The sequence below is a fragment of the Ranitomeya imitator genome, chromosome 5, assembly GCF_032444005.1.
Source record: "Ranitomeya imitator isolate aRanImi1 chromosome 5, aRanImi1.pri, whole genome shotgun sequence".
NCBI classification, from domain to species: Eukaryota; Metazoa; Chordata; class Amphibia; order Anura; family Dendrobatidae; genus Ranitomeya; species Ranitomeya imitator.
In genome coordinates this window covers 514,603,903-514,630,750 of record NC_091286.1, presented here as the reverse complement: position 1 = coordinate 514,630,750, position 26,848 = coordinate 514,603,903, and the positions used below count along the sequence as shown (strand labels likewise).

The following is a 26,848-nucleotide window of genomic DNA, read 5'->3' as shown; positions in this document are numbered from 1 at the left end:
CCTTTCCTGAGCTTCGATCTTCCGGCTCTCATTTAGTAGTTGTTGGAAACTACACTGCATTAGGCCTACAAATTGGGTATGGGGTGTGGAGAGATGGTGTGTTCCACTCCAAGGTGTTCTCCAGGTTGCCTTTCCTGAGCTTCGATCTTCCGGCTCTCGTTTAGTAGTTCTTGGAAACTACACTGCATTAGGCCTACAAATTGGGTATGGGGTGTAGAGAGATGGTGTGTTCCACTCCAAGGTGTTCTCCAGGTTGCCTTTCCTGAGCTTCGATCTTCCAGCTCTCGTTTAGTAGTTCTTGGAAACTACGCTGCATTAGGCCTACAAATTGGGTATGGGGTGTAGAGAGATGGTGTGTTCCACTCCAAGGTGTTCTCCAGGTTGCCTTTCCTGAGCTTCGATCTTCCGGCTCTCGTTTAGTAGTTCTTGGAAACTAGACTGCATTAGGCCTACAAATTGGGTATGGGGTGTAGAGAGATGGTGTGTTCCACTCCAAGGTGTTCTCCAGGTTGCCTTTCCTGAGCTTCGATCTTCCGGCTCTCGTTTAGTAGTTGTTGGAAACTACACTGCATTAGGCCTACAAATTGGGTATGGGGTGTAGAGAGATGGTGTGTTCCACTCCAAGGTGTTCTCCAGGTTGCCTTTCCTGAGCTTTGATCTTCCGGCTCTCGTTTAGTAGTTCTTGGAAACTACACTGCATTAGGCCTACAAATTGGGTATGGGGTGGAGAGAGATGGTGTGTTACACTCCAAGGTGTTCCCCAGGTTTCCTTGCCATTGCTTCGGTCTTCCGACTCTCGTTTAGTAGTTGTAGAAAACTACACTGCATTAGGCCTACAAAATGGGTATCGGGTGGAGAGAGATGGTGTGTTACACTCCAAGGTGTTCCCCAAGTTGCCTTTCCTGAGCTTCGATCTTCCGGCTCTCGTTTAGTAGTTGTTGGAAACTACACTGCATTAGGCCTACAAATTGGGTATGGGGTGTGGAGAGATGGTGTGTTCCACTCCAAGGTGTTCTCCAGGTTGCCTTTCCTGAGCTTCAATCTTCCGGCTCTCGTTTAGTAGTTCTTGGAAACTACACTGCATTAGGCCTACAAATTGGGTATGGGGTGTAGAGAGATGGTGTGTTCCACTCCAAGGTGTTCTCCAGGTTGCCTTTCCTGAGCTTCGATCTTCCGGCTCTCGTTTAGTAGTTGTTGGAAACTACGCTGCATTAGGCCTACAAATTGGGTATGAGGTGTAGAGAGATGGTGTGTTCCACTCCAAGGTGTTCTCCAGGTTGCCTTTCCTGAGCTTCGATCTTCCGGCTCTCGTTTAGTAGTTCTTGGAAACTAGACTGCATTAGGCCTACAAATTGGGTATGGGGTGTAGAGAGATGGTGTGTTCCACTCCAAGGTGTTCTCCAGGTTGCCTTTCCTGAGCTTCGATCTTCCGGCTCTCGTTTAGTAGTTGTTGGAAACTACACTGCATTAGGCCTACAAATTGGGTATGGGGTGTAGAGAGATGGTGTGTTCCACTCCAAGGTGTTCTCCAGGTTGCCTTTCCTGAGCTTTGATCTTCCGGCTCTCGTTCAGTAGTTCTTGGAAACTACACTGCATTAGGCCTACAAATTGGGTATGGGGTGTAGAGAGATGGTGCGTTCCACTCCAAGGTGTTCTCCAGGTTGCCTTTCCTGAGCTTCGATCTTCCGGCTCTCGTTTAGTAGTTGTTGGAAACTACACTGCATTAGGCCTACAAATTGGGTATGGGGTGTAGAGAGATGGTGTGTTCCACTCCAAGGTGTTCTCCAGGTTGCCTTTCCTGAGCTTCGATCTTCCGGCTCTCGTTTAGTAGTTGTTGGAAACTACACTGCATTAGGCCTACAAATTGGGTATGGGGTGTAGAGAGATGGTGTGTTCCACTCCAAGGTGTTCTCCAGGTTGCCTTTCCTGAGCTTCGATCTTCCGGCTCTCGTTTAGTAGTTCTTGGAAACTACACTGCATTAGGCCTACAAATTGGGTATGGGGTGTAGAGAGATGGTGTGTTCCACTCCAATGTGTTCTCCAGGTTGCCTTTCCTGAACTTCTATCTTCAGGCTCTCATTAAATTGTGGTTAAACGGAACAACTGCATTTGGCGTACTAGTTGGTTTGGGGCCTACTATCGGTGTCTGCCACTCCTTGCTGTTCTCCTGGTTTCCTGTCCTGAAATTCCGTTTTCAGGCGCTCGTTAAGTAGTTGTTAATGTTAGACTGCATTTGGCCTACTAGTTGGGTTGGGGCCTACTATCGGTGTCTGCCACTCCTTGCTGTTCTCCTCCACTGAACAAAGCTGTGCCGCCTGTTTACTACGGTTGCCAATTTTGAACTGCATTTCGACTACTTACTGATTTGGGCCTACTCTCTGTGTCAGCCTCTCATTCCAGTTGTCCTCCACTGCAATGCCCCCTGGTTATTCCTGTGTTACCAATTTTGAACTGCATTTAGCCAACTTTATTCTTTGGGCCTATATCTGTGTTTCCTCCTCATCCTGCCCATTGCCCAGCCAGTGATAGATGAGTCTGCTGGTACATTGACCCATAACGCATCATTCCCCGTGCACGCTACACAACAACATTGTGACCCTGCTGAAAGTCAGGTTGCTCTTCCCGCATACCATACCACCTTACACGGGGACAAAGAGGAAGGTGCAGATGAAAGTGCAGGTTCCTTCATCAGGTGGGGGGAGGAATACTAGTTGGCGACGTCACTGGCACAGGGCCTCTCATAGTACGCAAAAGTGTTGCTGCCGGTGGGAGGCGCCCCCGCCGTGCAAACACACCGCTGTACTTTGAGGGGCCCTGTGCCAGTGCCAATGCCAACGAGTGGGCCCCCCCTGCTTGCTCAGGTTCACAGCACTTGCAAAGTTGAAATACTTACCTCTCCCTGCTCCACTGCCGTGACGTGGTCCAGATTTCCTGGGCCCACTAATTACTTGAACCAGCCCTACCCACCACAACTTTAGCCAAATGACCCCCAATTTCAAGTGCCTTCCAATTATTATAAGGTAAATTACGCTTGACAAGCTTCATTAAGAAGAATGGATGGTTTTGACATTAAAATGGGCACTCTAGGTGTTTTCCTGGCCCCCACTCACTGCCGACTATGCTGCCCCATTGACTTGCATTGGGTTTCGTGTTTCGGTCGATCCCGACTTTACGTCATAATCGGCCGATTTCACTCGACCCGACTTTTGAGATAGTCGGGTTTCGCGAAACCCGGCTCGACTCTAAAAAGGTCAAGGTCGCTCAACTCTAGCTGTTAACCTGCGAATTCTGAGGCTGGTGACTCGGATAAATTTATCCTCAGAAGCAGAGGTGACTCTTGGTCTTCCTTTCCTGGGTTGGACCTCATGTGAGCCAGTTTCTTTGTAGCGCTTGATGGTTTTTGCCACTATACGAGGGGACACTTTCAAAGTTGGCCCAATTTTTCGGACTGGCTGACCTTCATTTCTTAAAATAATGATGGCCACTCGTTTTCTTTACTTAACTGCTTTTTTCTTGCCATAATACAAATTCTAACTGTCTATTCAGTAGGACTATCAGCTGTGTATCCACCAGACTTCTGCACAACACAACTGATGGTCCCATCCCCATTTATAAGGCAAGAAATCCCACTTATTAAACCTGACAGGGCACACCTGTGAAGTGAAAACCATTCTCGGTGACTACCTCTTGAAGCTCATCAAGAGAATACCAAGAGTGTGCAAAGCAGTAATCAAAGCAAAAGGTGGCTACTTTGAAGAACCTAGAATATAAGACATAATTTCTGTTGTTTCACACTTTTTTGTTAAGTATATAATTCCACATGTGTTAATTCATAGTTTTGATGCCTTCTGTGTGAATGTACAATTTTCATAGTCATGAAAATACAGAAAAATGTTTAAATGAGGAGGTGTGTCCAAACTTTTGGTCTGTACTGTATACAAACACACACATATATATATATATATATATATATATATATATATACACTGCTCAAAAAAATAAAGGGAACACTTAAACAACAGAATATAACTCCAAGTAAATCAACCTTCTGTGAAATAAAACTGTCCACTTAGGAAGCAACACTGTTTGACAATCAATTTCACATGCTGTTGTGCAAATGGAATAGACAACAGTGAAAATTATTGGCAATTTTCAAGACACACTCAGTAAAGGAGTGGCTCGGCAGGTGGGGACCACAGATCACATCTCAGTACCAATGCTTTCTGGCTGATGTTTTCTTCACTTTTGAATGTTGCTTGTGCTTTCACGTTCGTGATAGCATAAGATGGACTCTACAACTCACACAAGTGGCTCAGGTAGTGCAGCTCATCCAGGATTGTACATCAATGCGAGCTGTGGCAAGAAGGTTTACTGTGTCTGTCAGCATAGTTTCCAGAGGCTGGAGGCGCTACCAGGAGACAGGTTAGTACACCAGGAGATGTACTGGTGTACAAGTAGAGGGGGCCATAGGAAGGCAGCAACCCAGTAGCAGGACCGCTACCTCAGCCTTTGTGCAAGGAGGAACAGGAGGAGCACTGCCAGAGCCCTGCAAAATGACCTCCAGCAGGCCACAAATGTGCATGTGTCTGCACAAATGGTTAGAAACTCCATGAGGATGGCCTGAGTGCCCAACGTCCACAGATGGGGGTTGTGCTCACAGCCCAACACCGTGCAGGACAATTGGCATTTGCCACAGAACACCAGGATTGGCAAATTCGCCACTGGCACCCTGTGCTCTTCACAGATGAAAGCAGGTTCACACTGAGCACATGTGACAGACGTGACAGATTCTGGAGACGCCGTGGAGAGCGAACTGCTGCCTGCAACATCCTTCAGCATGACCAGTTGGCAGTGGGTCAGTAATGGTGTGGAGTGGCATTTCTTTGGAGGGCCGCACAGCTCTCCATGTGCTCGCCAGAGGTAGCCTGACTGCCATTAGGTACCGAGATGAGATCCTCAGACCCCTTGTGAGACAATATGCTGGTGCGGTTGGCCCTGGGCTCCTCCTAATACAGGACAATTCCAGACCTCATGTGGCTGGAGTGTGTCAGCAGTTCCTGCAAGTTGAAAGTATTGAAGCTATGGACTGGCCCGGCGTTCCCCAGACCTGAATCCGATTGAACACATCTGGGACATCATGTCTCGCAACATCCACCAACATCACGTTGCACCACAGACTATCCAGGAGTTGGTGGATGCTTTAGTCCAGGTCTGGGAGGAGATCCCTCAGGAGACCATCTACCGCCTCATCAGGAGCATGTCAAGGCATTGTAGGGAGGTCATACAGACACGTGGAGGCCACACACACTATTGAGCATCATTTCCTTGTCTTGAGGCATTTCCACTGAAGTTGGATCAGCCTGTAACTTCATTTCCACTTTGATTTTGAGCATCATTCCAACTCCAGACCTCCGTGGGATATTAGTTGTGATATTCCTTGATAATTTTTAGGTTTTATTGTTCTCGACACATTCCACTATGTAATGAATAAAGATTTACAATTGGAATATTTCATTCAGTGATATCTAGTATGTGGGATTTTAGTGTTCCCTTTATTTTTTGAGCAGTGTATATATGTTCATAAATAAACTATATACCTATTCTAGAATACCCGATGTGTTAGAATTGGGCCACCATCTAGTATATATATATATATATACTAGATGGTGGCCCAATTCTAACACATCGGGTATTCTAGAATAGGTATATAGTTTATTTATGAAGATTTTAGAATAATACAATGAATACACAGAATTCGGCTGGCCGGGCGCGACCAATTAGCGAAGCGTGGTTCAAATCCTGAGCCAATTCACGGCCGGAGTGCACCTATTGATGATTGTTCGCAGCCGGCCACGTAGTATATAGCACAGCCACGTAGTATATAGCAGCCCACATAGCATATAACACAGCTACATAGTGTATAACACAGCTCACATAGTATATGACAGCCCACGCAGTATATAACACAGCCCACATAGTGTATAACACAGCCACGTGGTATATAACACAGCCTACATAGTATATTGCACAGCGACGTAGTATGTAGCACAGCCCACGTAGTATATTACACAGCCATGTAGTATATTACACAGCCCACGTAGTATGTAGCACAGCCACGTATTATATTGCACAGCCGGTGTAGTATATAGCACAGCCCACGCAGTATATAACACTGCCCACATAGTATATAACAAAGCCCATGCAGTATATAGCGATGTGGGCACCATATCCCTGTTAAAAAAAAGAATTAAAATAAAAAATAGTTATATACTCACCCTTTGACGGTCCCCGGATGCAGCCCAGGCTTTTCGCGCTCCTTGCGCTCTGCTCCCAAGCGGCAATAACACGTGATAATGTAGGGGTCTCGTGAGACCGCTATGTCATCTCCGGTCAATGCCGCAATGCATTCTGGGGACCGGAGCGGCTCGCAAAGAGTGGGAAAGGCCTGGGCATGATCCAGGGGCGGTTGGTGGGTGAGTATATAATGATTTTTTTTTTTTTTTAATTATTTTTAACATATGTTTTTACTATTGATGCTGCATAGGTAGTAAATAGTAAAATAGTAAAATAGTAAAAAGTTGGTCACACAGAGGGTTAATGGCAGCGTTAACGGACTACCTTACACCGCGTTATGCCGCAGTGTAAGGAAGTCCTTTTAATGCTATTTGGGCGCTGACTGGGAGGAGTATGGAGGGGGGACTGACTGCAGGGGAGTAAGTAGGGGCCAATTCACGGCCGGACTGTGCCCGTGACTCAGCGATGCGGGATTTCCGTGACAGACAGACAGATGGAAGTGGACCTTAGACGATTATAAAGATATATATACACATCTCTACAATGTAAAGTACTCCAGGGGAACTAAAAGCACACCTTCTGTGGATGTAGCATTGGACATACAATACGCTTTTTTCTCTTCATGCAATCCCAAAGTTGATGAGGTTGAGATTAGGACTCCTTGGTGGCCATATCATCACTTCCTGAGCTCCTTGTTTTTATTTACAGTTAAGGTAGTTCTTAACATTGGCTGTATGTTGGGGTTGTTGTACTTCTGCAGAATAAATTTGGAGTCAATCAGATGCCTCCCTGATGCTATCTTACAAAGGATAAGTATCTGCTTGTACTTCTCAGCAATAAGGGTAACAAGAAAGAGGCAACGCTTAAAGCGAACCTGTCAGCAATTTTTGGCCGATATACAGTGGGTACAGAAAGTATTCAGACTCCTTTAAAATTTTCACTCTGTTTCATTGCAGCTATTTGGTAAATTCAAAAAAGTTCATTTTTTCACATTAATGTACACTCTGCACCTCATCTTAACTGAAAAAGCAAATGTAGAAATTTTTGCAAATTTAATAAAAAAGAAAAACTGAAATATCACTTGGTCATAAGTATTCCACTAGTGATGAGTGAGTATGCTCGTTGCTCGAGATTCTCCGAGCATGCTCAGGTGGTCGTTGAGTATTTCGGTGTGCTCGGAGATTTAGTTTATGTTGATGCAGCTGCATGATTTGCGGCTCCTAGACAGCTTGAATACATGTGGGGATTGTGTGTTTGTTAGACAATCCCCACATGTATTCAGACTGTCTAGCAGCCGCAAATTATGCAGCTGGGTCGAAATAAATTAAATCTTCGAGCATGCAAAAATACTTGGAGACCACCCGTGCATGCTCGGAGATACTCCAGTAACGAGCATACTCGCTCATCACTTATTCAGACTCTTTGCTCAGACACTCATATTTAACCCCTTTCTGACATCGGACGTACTATCCCGTCGAGGTGGGGTGGGCCCCTATGACCACGGACGGGATAGTACGTCCAGCGCGATCGGCGGCGCTCACGGGGGGAGCGCGGCCAATCACGGCCGGGTGTCAGCTACCTATCGCAGCTGACATCCGGCACTATGTGCCAGGAGCGGTCACGGACCGCCCCGGCACATTAACCCCTGGCACACCGCGATCAAAGATGATTGCGATGTGCCGGCGGTGCAGGGAAGCATCGCGCAGTGAGGGGGCTCCCTGCGGGCTTCCCTGAGCCCCCTGAAGCAACGCGATGTGATAGCATTGCTGCGAGGGTCTTACCTCCCTCCCTGCCTGCTCCAGACCCGGATCCAAGATGGCCGCAGATCCAGGTCCTGCAGGGAGGGAGGTGGCTTCACAGAGCCTGCTCAGAGCAGGCACTGTGAAGCAGCCTGCACTGCTATCAGATCGGTGATCTGACAGAGTGCTGTGCAAACTGTCAGATCATCGATCTGTGATGTCTTCCCCGGGACAAAGTAAAAAAGTAAAAAAAATTTTTCCAAATGTGTAAAAAAAAAATAAAAAAAAATATTCCTAAATAATGAAAAAAAAAAATATTATTCCCATAAATACATTTCTTTATCTAAATAAATTAAAAAAAACAATAAAAGTACATATATTTAGTATTGCCGCTTCCGTAACGGCCAGACCTATAAAACTGGCCCACTAGTTAACCCCTTCAGTAAACACCGTAAGAAAAAAAAGAAAAACGAGGCAAAAAACAACGCTTTATTATCATACCGCCGAACAAAAAGTGGAATAACACATGATCAAAAGGACAGATATAAATAACCATGGTATCTCTGAAAGCGTCATCTTGTCCCGCAAAAAACGAGCCACCATACAGCATCATCAGCAAAAAAATAAAAAAGTTATAGTCCTGAGAATAAAGCGATGCCAAAATAATTATTTTTTCTATAAAATAGTTTTTATCGTACAAAAGCGCCAAAACATAAAAAAATGATATAAATGAGGTGTCGCTGTAATCGTACTGACCCGAAGATTAAAACTGCTTTATCAATTTTACCAAACGCGGAACGGTATAAACGCCTCCCCCAAAAGAAATAGCTGGTTTTTGGTCATTCTGCCTCACAAAAATCGGAATAAAAAGCGATCAAAAAATGTCACGTGCCCGAAAATGTTACCAATAAAAACATCAACTCGTCCTGCAAAAAACAAGACCTCACATGACTCTGTGGACCAAAATATGGAAAAATTATAGCTCTCAAAATGTGGTAACGCAAAAAATATTTTTTGCAATAAAAAGCGTCTTTCAGTGTGTGACGGCTGCCAATCATAAAAATCCGCTAAAAAACCCACTATAAAAGTAAATCAAACCCCCCTTCATCACCCCCTTAGTTAGGGAAAAATTAAAAAAAATGTATTTATTTCCATTTTCCCATTAGGGCTAGGGTTAGGGCTAGGGTTAGGGCTAGGGTTAGGGCTAGGGTTAGGGTTAGGGCTAGGGTTAGGGTTAGGGCTAGGGCTAGGGTTAGGGCTAGGGCTAGGGTTAGGGTTAGGGCTAGGGTTAGGGTTAGGGTTAGGGCTAGGGATACAGTTTGGGTTGGGGCTAAAGTTACAGTTAGGGTTTAGATTACATTTACAGTTGGGAATAGGGTTGGGATTAGGGTTAGGGGTGTGTCAGGGTTAGAGGTGTGGTTAGGGTTACCGTTAGAATTAGGGTTAGGGGAGTGTTTGGATTAGGGTTTCAGTTATAATTGGGGGATTTCCACTGTTTAGGCACATCAGGGGCTCTCCAAAAGCGACATGGCGTCCCTTCTCAATTCCAGCCAATTCTGCGTTGAAAAAGTAAAACAGTGCTTCTTCCATTCCGAGCTCTCCCGTGTGCCCAAACAGGGGTTTACCCCAACATATGGGGTATCAGCGTACTCAGAAGAAATAGGACAACAACTGTTGGGGTCCAATTTCTCTTGTTTCCCTTGGGAAAATACAAAACTGGGGGCTAAAAAATAATTTTTGTGGGAAAAATAAGATTTTTTATTTTTACGGCTCTGCATTATAATCTGTAGTGAAACACTTGGGGGTTCAAAGTTCTCACAACACATCTAGATAAGTTCCCTGGGGGTCTAGTTTCCAATATGGGGTCACTTGTGGGGGGTTTCTACTGTTTAGGTACATTAGGGGTTCTGCAAACGCAATGTGACGCCTGCAGACCATTCCATCTAAGTCTGCATTCCAAATGGCACTCCTTCCCTTCCGAGCCCTCCCATGCGCCCAAACGGTGGTTCCCCCCAACATATGGGGTATCAGCGTACTCAGGACAAATTGGACAACAAATTTTGGGGTCGAATTTCTCCTCTTACGCTCGGGAAAATACAAAACTGGGGGCTAAAAAATAATTTTGGGGGGAAAGATTTTTTTTTAAATTTTCACGGCTCTGCGTTACAAACTGTAGTGAAACACTTGGGGGTTCAAAGCTCTCACAACACATCTAGATGAGTTCCTTAGGGGGTCTAGTTTTCAAAATGGTGTCACTTGTGGGGGGTTTCTACTGTTTAGGTACATTAGGGGCTCTGCAAATACAATGTGACACCTGCAGACCATTCCATCTAACTCTGCATTCCAAATGGAGCTCCTTCCCTTCCGAGCCCTCCCATGCGCCCAAACATTGGTTCCCCCCACATATGGGGTATCAGCGCACTCAGAACAAATTGGACAACAAATTTTGGGGTCCAATTTCTCCTGTTACCCTCAGGAAAATACAAAACTGGGGTCTAAAAAATAATTTTTGTGGGAAAAAATTTTTGTTTTATTTTTACGGCTCTCCATTATAAACTTCTGTGAAGCCATTGGTGGGTCAAAGCGCTCACCACACATCTAGATAAGTTCCTTAGGGGGTCTACTTTCCAAAATGGTGTCACTTGTGAGGGGTTTCTACTATTTAGGTACATTAGGGGCTCTGCAAACGCAACATGGCGTCTCATCTCAATTCCTGTCAATTTTGCATTGAAAAGTCAAACGACGCTCCTTCCATTCCGAGCTCTCCCATCCGCCCAAACAGTGGTTTACCCCCACATATGGGGTATCAGCGTACTCAGGACAAATTGTACAACTTTTGGGGTCCAATTTCTTCTCTTACCCTTGGAAAAATAAAAAATTGGGGTCAAAAATTTAATTTTTGTGAAAAAATATGATTTTTTATTTTTACAGTTCTGCATTATAAACTTCTGTGATGCACTGGGTGGGTCAAAGTGCTCACCACACCTCTAGATAAGTTCCTTAGGGGGTCTACTTTCCAAAATGGTGCCACCTGTGGGGGGTTCAATGTTTAGGCAAATCAGTGGCTCTCCAAACGCAACATGGCGTCCCATCTCAATTCCTGTCAATTTTGCATTGAAAAGTCAAACGACGCTCCTTCCCTTCCGAGCTCTCCCATCTGCCCAAACAGTGGTTTACCCCCACATATGGGGTATCAGCGTACTCAGGACAAATTGTACAACAACTTTTGGGGTCCAATTTCTTCTCTTACCCTTGGAAAAATAAAAAATTGGGGGAGAAAAGATAATTTTTGTGAAAAAATATGATTTTTTATTTTTACGGTTCTACATTATAAACTTCTGTGAAGCACTTGGTGGGTCACAGTGCTCAACACACCTCTAGATAAGTTCCTTAGGGGGTCTACTTTCCAAAATGGTGTCACTTGTGGGGGGTTTCAATGTTTAGGCACATCAGGGGCTCTCCAAACGAAACATGGCGTCCCATCTCAATTCCAGTCAATTTTGCATTGAAAAGTCAAATGGCGCTCCTTCGCTTCCGAGCTGTGCCATGCGCCCAAACAGTGGTTTACCCCCACATGTGGGGTATTAGCGTACTCAGGACAAATTGTACAACAATGTTTGGGGTCCATTTTCTCCTGTTACCCTTGGTAAAATAAAACAAATTGGAGCTGAATTAAATTTTTTGTGAAAAAAAGTTAAATTTTCATTTTTATTTAAACATTCAAAAAATTCCTGTGAAGCACCAGAAGGGTTAATAAACTTCTTGAATATGGTTTTGAGCACCATGAGGGGTGCAGTTTTTAGAATGGTGTCACACTTGGGTATTTTCTATCATATAGACCCCTCAAAATGACTTCAAATGAGATGTGGTCCCTAAAAAAAAATGGTGTAGAAATGAGAAATCGCTGGTCAACTTTTCACCCTTATAACTCCCTAACAAAAAAACATTTTGGTTCCAAAATTGTGCTGATGTAAAGTAGACATGTGGGAAATGTTACTTATTAAGTATTTTGTGTGACATAGCTCTATAATTTAATTGCATAAAAATTCAAAGATGGAAAATTGCGAAATTTTCATAATTTTCGCCAAATTTCCGTTTTTTTCACAAATAAACGCAGGTACTATCAAAGAATTTTTATGATTGTCATGAAGTACAATATGTCACGAGAAAACAATGTCAGATTCACTGGGATCCGTTGAAGCGTTCCAGAGTTATAACCTCATAAATGGACAGTGGTCAGAATTGTAAAAATTGGCCCGGTCATTAACGTGCAAACCACCCTTGGGGGTAAAGGGGTTAAGTCACATGCTGTCCATTTCCTTGTAATCCTCCTTGAGATGGTTTTACTCCTTCATTGGAGACCAGTTTAATTAAACTGATAGGACTTGATTTGGAAAGGCACACACCTGTCTATATAAGACCTCACAGCTCACAGTGCATATCAGACCAAATGAGTATCATGATGTCAAAGGAACTGGCCATGGAGCTCAGAGACAGAATTGTTGCAAGGCACAGATATGGCCAAGGTTACAAGAGAATTTCTGTAGTATTCAAGGTCTCCTAAAAGTACAGTGGCCTCCTTCTTCCTTCAATGAAAGAAGTTTGGGACCACCAGAAGTCTTCCTAGACCTGGCTATCCAGGCAAAACTGAGCAATTATGGGAGAAGAGACTTGGTGAGAGAGGTAAAGAAGAACCCCAAGATCACTGTGGCTGAGATCCAGAGATGCAGTAGGGAAATGGGGGAAAGTTCCACAAAGTCAGCTATCAATGCGGCCCTCCACCAGCCTGGCCTTTATGGCAGAGTGGCCCAACAGAAGCCTCTCCTCAGTGCAAGACATATGCAATCCCACATAGAGTTTGTAAAAATCAAATGAAGGACTCCCAGACTATGAGAAATAAGATTCTCTTTTCTGATGAGAAGATAGATAATTCTAAGCAGTATGTGTGGAGAAAAGAAAACCAGGCACTGCTCATCACCTGCCCAATACAATCCCAACAGTGAAACATGGTGGTGGCATCATGCTATGAGGGTGTTTTTCAGCTGCAGGGACAGGACAACTGGTTGTCATTGAAGGAAACATGAATGCGGACAAGTACAGAGATATCCTGGATGAAAACCTCTTCCAGAATGCTCTGGACCTCAGACTTGGCTGAAGGCTCACCTTCCAACAAGACAATGACCCTAAGCACACAGCTAAAATAACAAAGGAGTGGCTTCAGAACAACTCTGTGACTATTCTTGATTGGCCCAGCCAGAGCCCTGACCTAAACCCAATTGAACATCTCTGGAGAGACCAGAAAATGGCTGTCCACCAACGTTCACCATCCAACCTGACAGAACTGGAGAGATTCTGCAAGGAAGAATGGCAGAAGATCCCCAATTCCAGGTGTGAAAAACTCGTTGCATCATTGCCAAGAGGACTCATGGCTGTACTAGCTCAAAAGGGTGCTTCTACTTAATACTGAGCAAAGGGTCTGAATGCTTATGACCATGTGATATTTCAGTTTTTCTTTTTTAATAAATTTGCAAAAAGTGTTACATTCCTGTTTTTTTCAGTCAAGATTGGGTGCAGAGTAGAGTTGAGCGACCTTGACCTTTTTAGAGTCGAGCCGGGTTTTGCGAAACCCGACTATGTCCAAAGTCGGGTCGAGTGAAATCGGCCGATTATGACGTAAAGTCGGGATCGACCGAAACACGAAACCCAATGCAAGTCAATGGGGCAGCATAGTCGGCAGTGAGTGGGGGCCAGGAAAACACCTAGAGTGCCCATTTTAATGTCAAAACCATCCATTCTTCTTAATGAAGCTTGTCAAGCGTAATTTACCTTATAATAATTGGAAGGCATTTGAAATTGGGGGTCATTTGGCTAAAGTTGTGGGGGGTAGGGCTGGTTCAAGTAATTAGTGGGCCCAGGAAATCTGGACCACGTCACGGCAGTGGAGCAGGGAGAGGTAAGTATTTCAACTTTGCAAGTGCTGTGAACCTGAGCAAGCAGGGGGGGCCCACTCGTTGGCATTGGCACTGGCACAGGGCCCCTCAAAGTACAGCGGTGTGTTTGCACGGCGGGGGCGCCTCCCACCGGCAGCAACACTTTTGCGTACTATGAGAGGCCCTGTGCCAGTGACGTCGCCAACTAGTATTCCTCCCCCCACCTGATGAAGGAACCTGCACTTTCATCTGCACCTTCCTCTTTGTCCCCGTGTAAGGTGGTATGGTATGCGGGAAGAGCAACCTGACTTTCAGCAGGGTCACAATGTTGTTGTGTAGCGTGCACGGGGAATGTTGCAATATGGGTCAATGTACCAGCAGACTCATCTATCACTGGCTGGGCAATGGGCACGATGAAGTGGAAACACAGATATAGGCCCAAAGAAGAAAGTGGGCTAAATGCAGTTCAAAATTGGTAACACAGGAATAACCAGGGGGCATTGCAGTGGAGGACAACTGGAATGAGAGGCTGACACAGAGAGTAGGGCCAAATCAGTAAGTAGTCGAAATGCAGTTCAAAATTGGCAACCGTAGTAAACAGGCGGCACAGCTTTGTTCAGTGGAGGAGAACAGCAAGGAGTGGCAGACACCGATAGTAGGCCCCAAACCAACTAGTACGCCAAATGCAGTTGTTCCATTTAACCACAATTTAATGAGAGCCTGAAGATAGAAGCTCAGGAAAGGCAACCTGGGGAACACCTTGGAGTGTAACACACCATCTCTCTCCACCCCATACCCATTTTGTATGGCCTAATGCAGTGTACTTTTCTACAACTACTAAACGAGAGTCGGAAGACCGAAGCAATGGCAAGGAAACCTGGGGAACACCTTAGAGTGTAACACACCCTCTCTCTACACCCCATACCCAATTTGAAGGTCTAATGCAGTGTAGTTTCCAAGAACTACTAAACGAGAGCCGGAAGATCGAAGCTCAGGAAAGGCAACCTGGGGAACACCTTGGAGTGTAACACAACGTCTCTCTACACGACGGAAGGGCTGATTCTTAGGAAGGAAGGCTGTTGGAAATAAGCATTGCGCGTCCGAGGGTGATTAGATTCTTATTAGGTATATACTCACCCTCGGACGCGCCCTGCTTCTTTATTTGGAATGAATGTTTATTTGCAATGTGGTGTTGACTTTCTCTATTATTTTGGTAATTAATGATTTTATTATTTTCATTATTTTGCATCTTCTCGGCAATAATATAAAGAAGACGCGACAGGACAACACTCGGTGGATGCCATATGTGTGTTTTCAATTTAAAAAACCTTTCAGTTAACTACTTGCAGGAGAAAGTAATTGTAGCTGGTGGCCATTTTTAGTACTGTACCAGATTTTAGCTGTTTGTTTGTTTTTAATGTCAAAATGTCTGCATTTGATATCTCACCAGTATTTTCTTTTTTATAAGCAAAATCCTTTTTTTTTTATTTTATGATGTTGGTTCAAGGGGTACACGGGCAGCAGTAGACAGGTCAGTGGAGGCCTAGTGGAAGGAGGGACCGCAGACAGGCTTCGAAGCCCTAACATAATAAATTGGGCTGCCTGTAGGCAATTTAAAATTGGTTCCAGGGGAACACGGGCAGCAGTAGACAGGTCAGTGGAGGCCTAGAGGAAGGAGGGACCGCAGATGCGCCAATGTTTCCCCCATACCAAATTTGTAGGCCTAATGCAGTGTAGTTTCCAACAACTACTAAACGAGAGCCGGAATTTCGAAGCTCAGGAAAGGCAACCTGGGGAACACCTTGGAGTGTAACACACCCTCTCTCTACACCCCATACCCAATTTGAAGGTCTAATGCAGTGTAGTTTCCAAGAACTACTAAACGAGAGCCGGAAGATCGAAGCTCAGGAAAGGCAACCTGGGGAACACCTTGGAGTGTAACACACCCTCTCGCTACACCCCATACCCAATTTGAAGGCCTAATGCAGCGTAGTTTCCAACAACTACTAAACGAGAGCCGGAAGATCGAAGCTCAGGAAAGGCAACCTGGGGAACACCTTGGAGTGTAACACACCCTCTCTCTACACCCCATACCCAATTTGTAGGCCTAATGCAGCGTAGTTTCCGATAACTACTAAACGAGAGCCGGAATATCGAAGCTCAGGAAAGGCAACCTGGGGAACACCTTGGAGTGTAACACACCCTCTCTCTACACCCCATACCCAATTTGAAGGCCTAATGCAGTGTAGTTTCCAAGAACTACTAAACGAGAGCCGGAAGATCGAAGCTCAGGAAAGGCAACCTGGGGAACACCTTGGAGTGTAACACAACGTCTCTCTACACGACGGAAGGGCTGATTCTTAGGAAGGAAGGCTGTTGGAAATAAGCATTGCGCGTCCGAGGGTGATTAGATTCTTATTAGGTATATACTCACCCTCGGACGCGCCCTGCTTCTTTATTTGGAATGAATGTTTATTTGCAATGTGGTGTTGACTTTCTCTATTATTTTGGTAATTAATGATTTTATTATTTTCATTATTTTGCATCTTCTCGGCAATAATATAAAGAAGACGCGACAGGACAACACTCGGTGGATGCCATATGTGTGTTTTCAATTTAAAAAAACTTTCAGTTAACTACTTGCAGGAGAAAGTAATTGTAGCTGGTGGCCATTTTTAGTACTGTACCAGATTTTAGTTGTGTGTTTGTTTTTAATGTTAAAATGTCTGCATTTGATATCTCACCAGTATTTTCTTTTTTATAAGCAAAATACTTATTTTTATATTTTCTGATGTTGGTTCCAGGGGTACACGGCCAGCAGTGCCCTGGTCAGTGTAGTAGTAGTTGAAAGAATGGACCGCAGACAGGCATCGAAGGCCTAAAATAAAAACACATGGCTGTAGGCAATTTTAAATTGGTTCCAGGGGTACACGGACAGCAGTGGTGTGGTCAGTGGAGGCCTAGTGGAAGGAGTGACCGCAGACAGGCATCGAAGGCCTAAAATAATAACACATGGCTGTAGGCAATTTTAAATTGGTTCCAGGGGTACACGGGCAGCAGTGACCTGGTCAGTGTAGTAGTAGTTGAAAGAATGGACCGCAGACAGGCATCGAAGGCCTAAAATAAAAAAATTGGGCTGGCTGTAGGCACTTTTAAATTGGTTCCAGGGGTACACGGGCAGCAGTGGTCTGGTCAGTGGAAGTCTAGTGGAAGGAGTGACCGCAGACAGGCTTCCAAGGCCTAACATAACAAACTTGGGCTGGCTGTAGGCACTTTTAAATTGGTTCCAGGGGTACACGGGCAGCAGTGACCTGGTCAGTGTAGTAGTAGTTGAAAGAATGGACCGCAGACAGGCTTCGAAGGCCTAACATAACAAACTTGGGCTGGCTGTAGGCACTTTTAAATTGGTTCCAGGGGTACACGGGCAGCAGTGGTCTGGTCAGTGGAGGCCTAGTGGAAGGAGTGACCGCAGACAGGCATCGAAGGCCTAAAATAATAACACATGGCTGTAGGCAATTTTAAATTGGTTCCAGGGGTACACGGGCAGCAGTGACCTGGTCAGTGTAGTAGTAGTTGAAAGAATGGACCGCAGACAGGCATCGAAGGCCTAAAATAAAAAAATTGGGCTGGCTGTAGGCACTTTTAAATTGGTTCCAGGGGTACACGGGCAGCAGTGGTCTGGTCAGTGGAAGTCTAGTGGAAGGAGTGACCGCAGACAGGCTTCCAAGGCCTAACATAACAAACTTGGGCTGGCTGTAGGCACTTTTAAATTGGTTCCAGGGGTACACGGGCAGCAGTGACCTGGTCAGTGTAGTAGTAGTTGAAAGAATGGACCGCAGACAGGCTTCGAAGGCCTAACATAACAAACTTGGGCTGGCTGTAGGCACTTTTAAATTGGTTCCAGGGGTACACGGGCAGCAGTGGTCTGGTCAGTGGAAGTCTAGTGGAAGGAGTGACCGCAGACAGGCTTCCAAGGCCTAACATAACAAACTTGGGCTGGCTGTAGGCACTTTTAAATTGGTTCCAGGGGTACACGGGCAGCAGTGGTCTGGTCAGTGGAAGTCTAGTGGAAGGAGTGACCGCAGACAGGCTTCGAAGGCCTAACATAACAAAATTGGGCTGGCTGTAGGCACTTTAAATTGGTTCCAGGGGTACATGGGCAGCAGTGTATGGTCAGTGGAAGTCTAGTGGAAGGAGTGACGGCAGACAGTCTTCGAAGGCCTAACATAACAAAATTGGGCTGACTGTAGGCACTTTTAAATTGGTTCCAGGGTAACACGGCCAGCAGTGCCCTGGTCAGTGTAGTAGTAGTTGAAAGAATGGACCGCAGACAGGCATCGAAGGCCTAAAATAAAAACACATGGCTGTAGGCAATTTTAAATTGGTTCCAGGGGTACACGGACAGCAGTGGTGTGGTCAGTGGAGGCCTAGTGGAAGGAGTGACCGCAGACAGGCATCGAAGGCCTAAAATAATAACACATGGCTGTAGGCAATTTTAAATTGGTTCCAGGGGTACACGGGCAGCAGTGACCTGGTCAGTGTAGTAGTAGTTGAAAGAATGGACCGCAGACAGGCATCGAAGGCCTAAAATAAAAAAATTGGGCTGGCTGTAGGCACTTTTAAATTGGTTCCAGGGGTACACGGGCAGCAGTGGTCTGGTCAGTGGAAGTCTAGTGGAAGGAGTGACCGCAGACAGGCTTCCAAGGCCTAACATAACAAACTTGGGCTGGCTGTAGGCACTTTTAAATTGGTTCCAGGGGTACACGGGCAGCAGTGACCAGGTCAGTGTAGTAGTAGTTGAAAGAATGGACCGCAGACAGGCTTCGAAGGCCTAACATAACAAACTTGGGCTGGCTGTAGGCACTTTTAAATTGGTTCCAGGGGTACACGGGCAGCAGTGGTCTGGTCAGTGGAAGTCTAGTGGAAGGAGTGACCGCAGACAGGCTTCCAAGGCCTAACATAACAAACTTGGGCTGGCTGTAGGCACTTTTAAATTGGTTCCAGGGGTACACGGGCAGCAGTGGTCTGGTCAGTGGAAGTCTAGTGGAAGGAGTGACCGCAGACAGGCTTCGAAGGCCTAACATAACAAAATTGGGCTGGCTGTAGGCACTTTAAATTGGTTCCAGGGGTACATGGGCAGCAGTGTATGGTCAGTGGAAGTCTAGTGGAAGGAGTGACGGCAGACAGTCTTCGAAGGCCTAACATAACAAAATTGGGCTGACTGTAGGCACTTTTAAATTGGTTCCAGGGTAACACGGCCAGCAGTGCCCTGGTCAGTGTAGTAGTAGTTGAAAGAATGGACCGCAGACAGGCATCGAAGGCCTAAAATAAAAACACATGGCTGTAGGCAATTTTAAATTGGTTCCAGGGGTACACGGGCAGCAGTGACCTGGTCAGTGTAGTAGTAGTTGAAAGAATGGACCGCAGACAGGCATCGAAGGCCTAAAATAAAAAAATTGGGCTGGCTGTAGGCACTTTTAAATTGGTTCCAGGGGTACACGGGCAGCAGTGGTCTGGTCAGTGGAAGTCTAGTGGAAGGAGTGACCGCAGACAGGCTTCCAAGGCCTAACATAACAAACTTGGGCTGGCTGTAGGCACTTTTAAATTGGTTCCAGGGGTACACGGGCAGCAGTGACCAGGTCAGTGTAGTAGTAGTTGAAAGAATGGACCGCAGACAGGCTTCGAAGGCCTAACATAACAAACTTGGGCTGGCTGTAGGCACTTTTAAATTGGTTCCAGGGGTACACGGGCAGCAGTGGTCTGGTCAGTGGAAGTCTAGTGGAAGGAGTGACCGCAGACAGGCTTCCAAGGCCTAACATAACAAACTTGGGCTGGCTGTAGGCACTTTTAAATTGGTTCCAGGGGTACACGGGCAGCAGTGGTCTGGTCAGTGGAAGTCTAGTGGAAGGAGTGACCGCAGACAGGCTTCGAAGGCCTAACATAACAAAATTGGGCTGGCTGTAGGCACTTTAAATTGGTTCCAGGGGTACATGGGCAGCAGTGTATGGTCAGTGGAAGTCTAGTGGAAGGAGTGACGGCAGACAGTCTTCGAAGGCCTAACATAACAAAATTGGGCTGACTGTAGGCACTTTTAAATTGGTTCCAGGGTAACACGGCCAGCAGTGCCCTGGTCAGTGTAGTAGTAGTTGAAAGAATGGACCGCAGACAGGCATCGAAGGCCTAAAATAAAAACACATGGCTGTAGGCAATTTTAAATTGGTTCCAGGGGTACACGGGCAGCAGTGACCTGGTCAGTGTAGTAGTAGTTGAAAGAATGGACCGCAGACAGGCATCGAAGGCCTAAAATAAAAAAATTGGGCTGGCTGTAGGCAATTTTAAATTGGTTCCAGGGGTACACGGGCAGCAGTGGTGTGGTCAGTGGAGGCCTAGTGGAAGGAGTGACCGCAGACAGGCATCGAAGGCCTAAAATAATAACACATGGCTGTAGGCAATTTTAAATTGGTTCCAGGGGTACACGGACAGCAGTGGTGTGGTCAGTGGAGGCCTAGTGGAAGGAGTGACCGCAGACAGGCTTCGAAGGCCTAACATAACAAACTTGGGCTGGCTGTAGGCACTTTTAAATTGGTTCCAGGGGTACACGGGCAGCAGTGGTCTGGTCAGTGGAAGTCTAGTGGAAGGAGTGACCGCAGACAGGCTTCGAAGGCCTAACATAACAAAATTGGGCTGGCTGTAGGCACTTTAAATTGGTTCCAGGGGTACATGGGCAGCAGTGTATGGTCAGTGGAAGTCTAGTGGAAGGAGTGACGGCAGACAGTCTTCGAAGGCCTAACATAACAAAATTGGGCTGACTGTAGGCACTTTTAAATTGGTTCCAGGGTAACACGGCCAGCAGTGGCCTGGTCAGTGTAGTAGTTGTAGAAAGAAGGGACCGCAGACAGGCTTCGAAGGCCTAACATAACAAAAATGTCAAAACAATGGTATTGTCAGTGCCAGGCATTGAAGGATGTCAGCGCCTAGACTACACATTGGTGAAGCTGTGAGAGATAATTTTGCTAGTGGTAGAGCACTGTTTGAGCTGGGGGGGGGAACTGTCTTGTGGCCGGCGTTACAGGCACAGGGCCCCTCATATTACAACGGTGTGTCTGACGTTGGGTGCGCACCACCACCGCCAGAGACACTTTATTGTACTATGAGGGACCCAGTGGCAGTGCCGTCGACCAAAAGCGGCCACACCCACCTCTTCAGACAAACAGCACTCTCAAGGGTCCAAGCGCAAAGTGGCGATAGCACGGCCCCGTGTGGGGAGTTTGGCCATTTCGTGAGGTGGAAACATGTCGTATGCTGGACAATCAGGTGAAGAAAATTACGAGATTGGAAAAGTCATTCAGAATAGTCCACAGGCAAGACCTTTTCATAGGAAAGCTAGGTGTCAGCCGGGCAGGGTGGGGCAAACGATTTTGAAATCCAGTTGTGGTTCATTTTAATGAAGGTTAGATCATCTACATTTTGGGTAGCCAGACGAGTCCTTTTTTCTGTTAGTATTGAACCTGCAGCACTGAATACTCTTTCTGATAGGACACTAGCTGCCGGGCAAGCAAGCTCCTGCAATGCATATTCTGCCAATTCTGGCCAGGTGTCTAATTTGGATGCCCAGTAATCAAATGGGAATGACGGTTGAGGGAGAACGTCGATAAGGGATGAAAAATAGTTTGTAACCATACTGGACAAATGTTGTCTCCTGTCACTTTGAATTGATGCTGCAGTACCTGTCCTGTCTGCGGTCATAGCAAAATCACTCCACAACCTGGTCAGAAAACCCCTCTGGCCAACGCCACTTCTGATTTCTGCCCCTCTAACACCTCTGGTCTGCTGGCCCCTGGAGCTCGTGTGAGAACGATCACGGGCGCTGTGTGCAGGGAATGCCAGAAGCAAACGGTCAACAAGAGTTGATTGTTTTGTTGCTAATATTAGTTCCAAGTTCTCATGTGGCATAATATTTTGCAATTTGCCTTTATAGCGAGGATCAAGGAGGCAGGCCAACCAGTAATCGTCATCGTTCATCATTTTTGTAATGCGTGTGTCCCTTTTGAGGATACGCAAGGCATAATCCGCCATGTGGGCCAAAGTTCCCGTTGTCAAATCTGCGGTTGTGCTTGGTTGAGGGGCAGTTGCAGGCAAATCTACGTCACTTGTGTCCCTCAAAAAACCAGAACCCGGCCTTGCCACGCCACCAATTTCCCGTGCCCCCGGGAAAGCTTCCTCATTAAAAATATACTCATCCCCATCATCCTCCTCATCCTCCACCTCCTCTTCGCCCGGTACCTCGTCATGTACACTGCCCTGACCAGACAATCGCTGACTGTCATCAAGGCTTTCCTCTTCCTCTGGTGCAGACGCCTGATCCTTTATGTGCGTCAAACTTTGCATCAGCAGACGCATTAGGGGGATGCTCATGCTTATTATGGCGTTGTCTGCACTAACCAGCCGTGTGCATTCCTCAAAACACTGAAGGACTTGACACATGTCTTGAATCTTCGACCACTGCACACCTGACAACTCCATGTCTGCCATCCTACTGCCTGCCCGTGTATGTGTATCCTCCCACAAAAACATAACAGCCCGCCTCTGTTCGCACAGTCTCTGAAGCATGTGCAGTGTTGAGTTCCACCTTGTTGCAACGTCTATGATTAGGCGATGCTGGGGAAGGTTCAAAGAACGCTGATAGGTCTGCATACGGCTGGAGTGTACAGGCGAACGGCGGATATGTGCGCAAAGTCCACGCACTTTGAGGAGCAGGTCGGATAACCCCGGATAACTTTTCAGGAAGCACTGCACCACCAGGTTTAAGGTGTGAGCCAGGCAAGGAATGTGTTTCAGTTGGGAAAGGGAGATGGCAGCCATGAAATTCCTTCCGTTATCACTCACTACCTTGCCTGCCTCAAGATCTACAGTGCCCAGCCACGACTGCGTTTCTTGCTGCAAGAACTCGGACAGAACTTCCGCGGTGTGTCTATTGTCGCCCAAACACTTCATAGCCAATACAGCCTGCTGACGTATGCCAGTAGCTGCCCCATAATGGGAGACCTGGTGTGCAACAGTGGCAGGTGCGGATGGAGTGTTTGTGCGACTGCGGTCTGTGGACGAGCTCTTGCTTCTGCAGGAGGACGAGGAGGAGGAGGAGGAGGGGGTGCGAACGGCTACAGACAACTGTTTACTAGACCGTGGGCTAGGCAGAACTGTCCCAAACTTGCTGTCCCCTGTGGACCCTGAATCCACCACATTTACCCAGTGTGCCGTGATGGACACGTAACGTCCCTGGCCATGCCTACTGGTCCATGCATCTGTTGTCAGGTGCACCTTTGTGCTCACAGATTGCCTGAGTGCATGGACGATGCGCTCTTTAACATGCTGGTGGAGGGCTGGGATGGCTTTTCTGGAAAAAAAGTGTCGACTGGGTAGCTCGTAGCGTGGTACAGCGTAGTCCATCAGGTCTTTGAAAGCTTCGCTTTCAACTAACCGGTAGGGCATCATCTCTAACGAGATTAGTCTAGCTATGTGGGCGTTCAAACCCTGTGTACGCGGATGCGAGGCTAAGTATTTCCTTTTTCTAACCATAGTCTCATGTAGGGTGAGCTGGACTGGAGAGCTGGAGATCGTGGAACTAGCGGGGGTGCCGGTGGACATGGCAGACTGAGAGACGGTGGGAGATGGTATTGTTGCCGCCGGTGCCCTAGATGCAGTGTTTCCTACTACGAAACTGGTGATTCCCTGACCCTGACTGCTTTGGCCTGGCAAAGATACCTGCACAGATACAGCAGGTGGTGCGCTAAATGGTGGTCCTACACTGCCGGAAGGGATGTTGCGTTGATGACTAGCTTCATTGGCCGAGGGTGCAACAACCTTAAGGGACGTTTGGTAGTTAGTCCAAGCTTTCAAATGCATGGTGGTTAAATGTCTATGCATGCAACTAGTATTGAGACTTTTCAGATTCTGACCTCTGCTTAAGGAAGTAGAACATTTTTGACAGATGACTTTGCGCTGATCAATTGGATGTTGTTTAAAAAAATGCCAGACTGCACTCTTTCTAGCATCGGATACCTTTTCAGGCATTGCAGACTGAGCTTTAACCGGATGGCCACGCTGTCCTCCACCAGGTTTTGGCTTTGCCACGCGTTTTGGGCAAGATACGGGCCCGGCAGATGGAACCTGTGGCGATGTTGATGCCTGCTGCGGCCCCTCCTCCTCCTCTGCTTCAGAACTGCTGCCGCCTGCACCCTGTTCCCCCAATGGCTGCCAATCGGGGTCAAGAACTGGGTCATCTAATAACTCTTCTTGTACCTCCTGCGCAACTTCGTCTGTGTCACCGTGTCGTTCGGTGGTATAGCGTTCGTGATGGGGCAACATAGTCTCATCAGGGTCTGATTCTTGATCAGCACCCTGCGAGGGCAATGTTGTGGTCTGAGTCAAAGGACCAGCATAGTAGTCTGGCTGTGGCTGTGCGTCAGTGCACTCCATGTCAGATTCAATTTGTAATGGGCATGGACTGTTAACTGCTTCACTTTCTAAGCCAGGGACGGTATGTGTAAAGAGCTCCATGGAGTAACCCGTTGTGTCGCCTGCTGCATTCTTCTCTGTTGTTGTTTTTGCTGAAGAGGACAAGGAAGTGACTTGTCCCTGACCGTGAACATCCACTAACGACGCGCTGCTTTTACTTTTACCAGTTTCACGAGATGAGGCAAAAGAGCTAGAGGCTGAGTCAGCAAGATAAGCCAAAACTTGCTCTTGCTGCTCCGGCTTTAAAAGCGGTTTTCCTAATCCCAGAAAAGGGAGCGTTCGAGGCCTTGTGTAGCCGGACGACGAACCTGGCTCCACAGCTCCAGACTTAGGTGCAATATTTTTTCCCCCACGACCACCTGATGCTCCACCACTACCACTACCCTCATTACCAGCTGACAATGAACGCCCCCGGCCACGACCTCTTCCACTAGACTTCCTCATTGTTTTAAAAACGTAACCAAACTAACGTTATTTGTTGCAGTCACACAACTTACACGGTGAGCTATAACTTCAGTATGATTTAGGTACCCCTTTACAGGTTGGTGAGACCACAGCGAAAATCAGGCCCAATGTTACACACTCTTTTTTTGGTGGCTGCAAATTAGAGAGATGCCCCACACGCAGGACTGTCACTGAAGCACAAATGTTAATATTAATGTCACACTATTATTTTTTTTTTATTTTTATTTTTTTCAGGAACACTTTAGAAACCCCCCCAAAAAAAAAAAAAAGATTTTTGCAGGGAGAATTTAGAAAACAAATGTAACAAACTATATGCTTTCTATGGGCCACTGAGTGAGAGATGACGCACACAGGAATCAGGAGTGGCACACAAGCCCAGAGGCCAATATTTTTCTACCAATGATTGATGGAGTTATTTTCTCTGGTAGATTTTGGAACCCAAATCAAGGAAAAAAAATGTAGGCTTTCTATGGACCACAATTGGAGAGAGAGAGAGAGAGAGAGAGAGAGAGAGAGATGGCACACCCAGGAGTCAAGACTGGCACACAAGCAGAAAGGCCAATATTAATCTCCCACTGTTTTTTTTGGTTGTTTTTTTTTTTTTTTTTTCAGGGAGACTTTAGAAAAAAAAATAATAAAAAAAATATGATTTTATCAGGAAGAATTTAGAAACCAAATAAAATAAAATGATTTTTTCAGGGAGAATTTAGAAAACAAATAAAACCAAAAATAGGCGTTCTATAGCCCACTGACTGAGAGATGACGCACCCAGGAGTCAAGACTGGCACACAAGCAGAAAGGCCAATATTAATCTCCCACTGTTTTTTTTTTTTTTTTTCAGGGAGACTTTAGAAAAAAAAATAATAAAAAAAATGTGATTTTATCAGGAAGAATTTAGAAACCAAATAAAATAAAATGATTTTTTCTGGGAGAATTTATAAAACAAATAAAACCAAAAATAGGCGTTCTATGGCCCACTGACTGAGAGATGACGCACCCAGGAGTCAAGACTGGCACACAAGCAGAAAGGCCAATATTAATCTCCCACTGTTTTTTTTTTTTTTTTTCAGGGAGACTTTAGAAAAAAAAATAATAAAAAAAATGTGATTTTATCAGGAAGAATTTAGAAACCAAATAAAATAAAATGATTTTTTCAGGGAGAATTTAGAAAACAAATAAAACCAAAAATAGGCGTTCTATGGCCCACTGACTGAGAGAGAGAGAGAGAGAGATGGAACGCTTAGTACTGGCACACAAGCCCAAAGGGCAATATTAATCTCCCTTTTTTTTTCCAGGGAGAATTTCTAAAACCCAAAAAAAAAAAAAAATAGGCTTTCTATGGCCCACTATTTGTGAGAGAGATGGGACGCTCAGGACTGGCACAGATGGCACGCTCAGGACTGGCACAGAAGCCCAGAGGCCAATATTAATCTCCCTTTTTTTCTGGTAGAATTTATAAAACCAAAAAAAAATTTAAATAGGCTTTCTATGGCCCACTATTTGTGAGAGAGATGGCACGCTCAGGACTGGCACAGATGGCACGCTCACAACTGGCACACAAGCCCAGAGGCCAATATTAATCTCCCTTTTTTCAGGGAAAATTTATAAAACAAAAAAAAAAAATAAATAGGCTTTCTATGGCCCACTATTTGTGAGAGAGATGGCACGCTCAGGACTGGCACAGATGGCACGCTCACAACTGGCACACAAGCCCAGAGGCCAATATTAATCTCCCTTTTTTCAGGGAAAATTTATAAAACAAAAAAAAAAAATAAATAGGCTTTCTATGGCCCACTATTTGTGAGAGAGATGGCACGCTCAGGGCTGGCACAGATGGCACGCTCAGGACTGGCACACAAGCCCAGAGGCCAATATTAATCTCCCTTTTTTTCAGGGAGAATTTAT

General features: G+C 45.9%; 1 protein-coding gene across 1 annotated transcript in view; it reads left to right on the top strand.

Annotated features, from left to right (window-relative positions):
- The window catches only part of LOC138637828 (mediator of RNA polymerase II transcription subunit 12-like protein), a 293,681-nt gene that overhangs the window by 175,433 nt on the left and 91,400 nt on the right, over window positions 1-26,848 (top strand). The window lies entirely within an intron of this gene.